Source organism: Podarcis vaucheri, assembly GCF_965113315.1.
Source record: "Podarcis vaucheri genome assembly, chromosome: 15".
Classification (NCBI taxonomy): Eukaryota; Metazoa; Chordata; class Lepidosauria; order Squamata; family Lacertidae; genus Podarcis; species Podarcis vaucheri.
This window is the reverse complement of record NC_138753.1, coordinates 1,383,581-1,389,336: the sequence shown is the minus strand read 5'-3', so window position 1 is coordinate 1,389,336 and position 5,756 is coordinate 1,383,581.

Here is a 5,756-nt window from a genome sequence, read left to right as displayed (position 1 = left end):
CTCCGGGTGAGAGCCTTTAATGTAATAGGATTTTTGCAGGTGGATCCCCCTTAAGGAGATTTGACAGACAGACGCCCCCACTAAGCCCACACCTCCTCAGATGGCGAGAGGCAGGGAGTTCCACTCTTGGCCAGCAGAGGGTGCCCTTGCCCCAGCTCTGGCTGCACTCTGGCCAGCTCACTTCCTCATTGACTGGAGGTTCCCTGGGACCAGGGCAGAGGGGAAAGCGGCCCAAGGCAGGCCCTGCCCTCCCCCTTGGCTCCCCAATTTCTCAGCTGCAAGTGTCAGGCAGGGCTGGGCCTTCCCAGGCAGAAAGACTTGAGGGAAGGTGAGATTTTGTTGCATTGCAGGGGATTGGACTAGATGCCCCTCAGGGATCCCTTCCAACTCTATGATTCTACGACTAGTTTGGGGGTGGGGAAGCCTCTGCTACAGACCCATCTTAAGGAGGGAGGAGAGGAAGGACACCTTGCAAAGAGCGGCTTGGCATCAGTATTGCACAGGAGGAGTGACACCATGTGCCCTGGAAGGAGCTGGGGGGGGGCACTCTGGTGGGGCAAAGGCTGAATCCCTGCCAGGCAGCTTCCAAGGAGAGACCCCTGAGCTCAGAGGCAGAACAGCTGCTTTGCATGCAATAAAGGTCCCAGGTATAAACTCCAGGGAGTTCTTCCTAGGACAGACCTTTGAGGGCCAGGCAGGAGGGAGGGAGGGCTGTTCCCCTGCTTCTGCAGCAAGAGAGAGAGTCTCTCTTTTAGATGTAGGAAGGACCCTGCCCCCCCCCACAATAACCATTTCTAAAAACACAGACCAAGTTCGTTTAGCTAAAGCAGACAAGAGGTCCCCTTAAAAGAGGCTCTCAGCAGGAAAGCAGTACTGGATCAAATAAGCTGACACAGGATCCTGGCTGAGAAGAGGGCGGGGGGGGGGGAGGCTAGCTTGTCCTTTCACCTGTTCCCCTGCCAGAGACACCCCTCACGCCAAATATTCTCCCTCTTATGTCTCAGCTGCTAAGGGTAGCCATGGGAGACACACTGGGCCCCTTCACTAGACAGCGAGAAGGCCAGGCCCCCTACCCCCCCAAGCTGTGGTGGTGGGGCTCCCATTCTGCATTCCGCTACTGCTGGGCCCCCACCCCACACAACTGCACTTGCGGATGAAAGTATCTGAGGGTCTCAGGTGGAGATGGCTGGATGCCCACCTGTCCTCGCTTGCCAAGCCTGTGGCCCTCTGCTCCACAGAGGAATTCCCCCAACAGACTTGAGGCCCCAAGGAGGGTCTCCTTTCCTGGGGAGGGAAAGGAGTGGAGCTCCTCCCTTAACCCTCCTGGAGCTGCCATTTTTCTCTCTCGCAAGCCCACACCCTTTCATCCTGTGGCTGTCTGTCTCTACGGTGGTGGGAGCACCAGCAGGGCTGGAACCGGAGTGGGTGGGGAAAACGGCTAAGCGGAGCTGCTGAGAAAGTCCCCTGTCTGGCTGCCCCCCAACACCAGCTCCCAGCTGGGGCTGCCACGTTGCCCGCGGACCCCCATCCAAGGCCAGAGCCCGCGGAAGAGACGTCCGACTTACCCGGAGGCCGCAGCGAGGCGCGTCCACACCCATCCGGAGGCGCCGTCGGGGCAGGAGAGGAGCAGCCACGGCCAACAGTTCTTCAACTGGCAGCTTTAGTTGCGAGAGGGGAGACGTAAAGCATGCCACTGAAGAACTGCTGCGCGGTAGCCAGGCGGGCCCACCAGGCGCAGAGCCTGCGGAGCGAGCGGGGACACGTTAGACGGCGCGCACGGACCCCGGGCGGGCAGCCGCGGGCGCGCAGCCGCCGCCTCCCTCCCAGTCGCCGCCGCTTTGGCCCGGCGAAGGAAAGCCCTGCGCAGCCTCCCCGCCTGCCTTCTCCCCAGGCGGCGGCGGCGCCCTCTGGCCTCCGGCTGGATCCCGAAGGAACCAGCAGCTTCCGCCAGAGCAGCTCTGACTCATCCCCTCTGGAGCGCCGCTCGGCCAAAGGGCTCCGCTCGCCCGCCCGCCCCCCTCGGGGCCCCGGCGCGGCACGCCCACTCGGCCCGGCCAAAGGCAGCACCTCCACCGCGGGGACCCTCGCCGGGCAGCAGCAAGCCCGGCTCCGGGGCCGCCACTTACCCCGCCGAGGGGCGCGACGCGCATTCCACGCGCGTTTGCTCCGGATGCTCCGCATTCCAGCCCGTCTGCCGCGCTGAACTTCGGCCCGAGGGCGGCCCGGCCGGACTCCACCCCCTCCTGCCGGGGGCTCCCAGGCATGAATCAGCAGCCGGCCCGGGCGCGCTCCGACGGCGCGGCGGAGGAAGGGACCCCGTGCCGTCCATGGGGTGCTGTCCGGACGCCTCCCCGGCAGGGCGCGCCAAACTTTCGCGGAGTGGGAAGAGGAGTTGGCCGCCCGGGGAAGAAGGCGGCTGGTCTCGGGACTCCCCCTCGGGGTCGGGGGACAGCCCCACGAGACACCCCCAGGCGGGTCTCCGCACAGGTCGGGCGCGGGGCAGCGAGACGCCCCTCCCCGGCCGGGCACAAGGGAAGGTGACCTCCGGCGGGGGCGGCGGCGGGGCGGGTGCCACCCACTGGAAACCCTATAACCGGCCTCTGGTTGCATAAGCGGCGCCGGCCGCAGCCCCGTCGCGGCAGCCCCAACGAGTAACCCTTTCGCCCCCACCCCGAAGGAGGGCAGGGACCCCGCTTGGCCCGGGAGGGGGGGAGCAGCAGGGGGGCGAGGGGGAGTCAGCGGGACCCCTGGGCGGCCACCTCCGTCGAGGGAGGAGCCCCCGCCACCTCTGTCATTCCGGGGTAGGAACCCCGCAGCAGCTGGCCGAAGGGACCCCGGCTCAAGGGGCGGGGCCGGGCTCGCGACTCGGCGCCCCTTCCCCTCTCCCTCTCCGCCCGCCGGCCGCCTGCCCGCCCGCCCGGCCGCACTCACCGGCTCCCGCTGCCTCTGATCAGCTGGCGGCCTCGCCTGCCGCCCAGTCGTCGCCGCCCCCCGATTGGCAAGCGGGACCAGCCAATCAGCGCCGCCGCCGGCCTCCCTCGGCCCCGAGCCCCGCCCCGTCCCGCTGCAACGTGCGAGCCAAGCCGGCCGTGATTGACAGGGGCCGAGCCGGGGAAGGAAGGGGAGAGGGGGCCCGGGCTGGCTGGCCCAGGGAGACCCCGCGGCAGCGCCAGGGGTTGCCGGGAAATGTAGTGTGGGGAGCACCGGCTCCCGGCATGCCCGTCGCCGCCGCTGTGAGTTGGCATTTTCCAGGGGAGTAAAAGCTGCGGCGGGGCGAGCCCGGGAAAGAGCCTCTAGACTCGGAGGGGGCCCGCTAAGGAATGCAATAGGGGAAAGCGGCGGGGGGGGGCGGGTCATCCACGGCAATTGATGCCATTCATGCTGATTGCAAGACTTTCTGTCTGGTTCCCTTTGCAAGCCAACTCCCCCCCCTCGCCCGCCCCCGTTTCTTTGCTCCCGGGGTCGCGCGCACTGCAGCTTTAACGAGAGTTCCAGCTCAATGACGCAGGCAAAGATTCCGAGATGTTGCAAACTGCGGGAGCCAATCGGAAGCGCCTCTCTCGTCCTTCGCCGCCGCCCGCCAATCGGAGCCCGCCGAGGGGGCGTGGCCCAGGGAACTCAGTTGAACCCGGTGACTTGGCAATCCGGGCAGGGCGGACGATGACTGCGCAAATTGTTTAAAGGGACAGAAGCCCGATCTGCCCCGCTGCGCCTCCCGCCGTGGGAAGGCGCGGGTGGGGGTGGGGAGCTCCGCGGGAGAACTCGGGAGAGAAGTGCCGGGAATCGGGGCGGGGGAATAAGGGCGAAGCAAGAGCGCCCCGGAGCATGTGCAGAGGACTCCTCTCGGAGCCTATTTTAAAGCCCTGATGGTAGCGCAGGCCCCGTTTCCTCGCATCCACGTCTCGGGCTTGGGCGAGAGTGGGGCGCCTCTGGGGGTTGGGAGGCGTCACTGGCGGGAGGACGAAGAGGCTTCTGGACAGAGGCGTCGTGCGAACGCTCCACGTTGGACGGCTCTTGCCTTTAAGGGCTCCCGAGCGCTGCCAATGTGAGGATGAGTCAGGGGGATTCACCGGCTCCCCACCTGGCTCGCCGCCGCCCACCTGCCCAGATGCGCTCGCCTTACACGTGCGAACCAATTCCCCCTGGCAAAACCGTGCTAGCTACTCAGCTGGTGGGGGCGGGGGAATTGTGATTCGCGCTAAACGGGAGGCAGTCTCTGAGCACATGCAGAGTGCTCACCCATTCCCTATAGCCGCAGAGGCCCGTTTTCAGAACGAATGCGGAGCTCTCGCGAGAGCCCTGACCTCCAGGACCTATTCCAACTGCCGCCCCACTTCCTGGCCAGAAGCCCCCTTTTGAAGCCTAGGAACCAATGCATTGCATTCACACGAACACCCTCAGCGAAGCTTCTGCCGCTTTAAGAAAGTTTGGCCGCCCTTCGCCCCAGTAACAGCTGATGGATGCAAAGCAGCAACCGGGACCTCAGGGGGCCAATCAGCTGTTTCCACATCCCGCCCACGTGATTACCACGCGCCTGAGGAGCCGCAGCGGCGGCCGTGGACTCAACCGGAGGGGGGGGCAGCCCACGTGCGCCACTTCCCCGAAACTGGATCTTAAAGGGGCCGCCGCCTGCATACTTCCGCCCCCCACTCCGAGGGAAGCCCCCTTGCTCTCAGCGGTGGGAAAGCGCGAAGCACCGAGTTGCGAGTTACGATTTTTTGCACGTGTAGACAGCATTGGCGAAGTTTCCTCCTTTGGAGCAAGGGTTCATCATAAGGACAAGGCGAGCCCTGCTGGCTCAGGGCACAGCTAGCCCACAATAGTTGTGCCCTGTTCTCCCAGTGGCTGAACAGCGAGAACGCAGCAAGCAGGATCCAGGATAGAAATCAAAGCACTGCTGCCTGTCGGTGTGGAAGCAGAGCGTGGCCACAGTGGCTGGGAGCCATCACTAACCCTCCCCTCCATGACCAAAGAGCCACATGCAGAAGGTCCTGGCAGAGCTGGGAGGAGAGACTTTGCCCCAAACCTGGAGAACTGTTGCTGCCAGTCTGTGCTGAGCCCCCTGGCTAGCTGCTTGTGTTGGGAGTGGAGCACTGAGGCTGCCCTGGTGCAGCCTAGGCCTTCCCCTCTGCTCTTTTGTTCCTCTGACTCTGGCCAAGCGCAAATGGGCACATCCTGCCCAAAGAGGACTGCAGCCTAACTGAGAGGGAAGAGGCCCCTTGCCAAATCCTGGCCACGGAATCGGCCATGAGGCTGAGCAGAAGCCCAGCATGGAGGAAGCAGGCTAATGTTGGAGGGTGGGAGGATGGCGGGGGAGGCAAATGAGAGCTCTAGATATGATAGATGCATATTGCGAAGGCTTCTGAGAGGGAGGAGGAGGCGGCCGATTGGCTGGAGGGAGACTTTGCTAAGCCCTAATTAGCATAAGCGGCTTTTGGAGGTGGCTTCCTAGTCGTCAGCCTCTGGCAAGGAGGCCAAAAGGGCCCAGAGGGAGGCAGAGGTTTTTTTTAAGCAGGGCCACCTGTCGGGGATTCTCTAGCCATTATTTCTGCATTGCAGCAGGTTGGACTAGATGACGCTTGGGGGTCCCTTCCACCACTACAAGTCTATGATTTTATTGTTCTATCATTCTGCCTCTTTGGTCAGGTTCAAAGGGGGCACTTTGGGAGGGCTGTGGGGGCTGCTTCCTGTGAGGGTGAGGATCTAAGGCCCAGGAGGCTTGGGAGGGTCTCAGGAGGCAAAGAGGACAAGTGCAT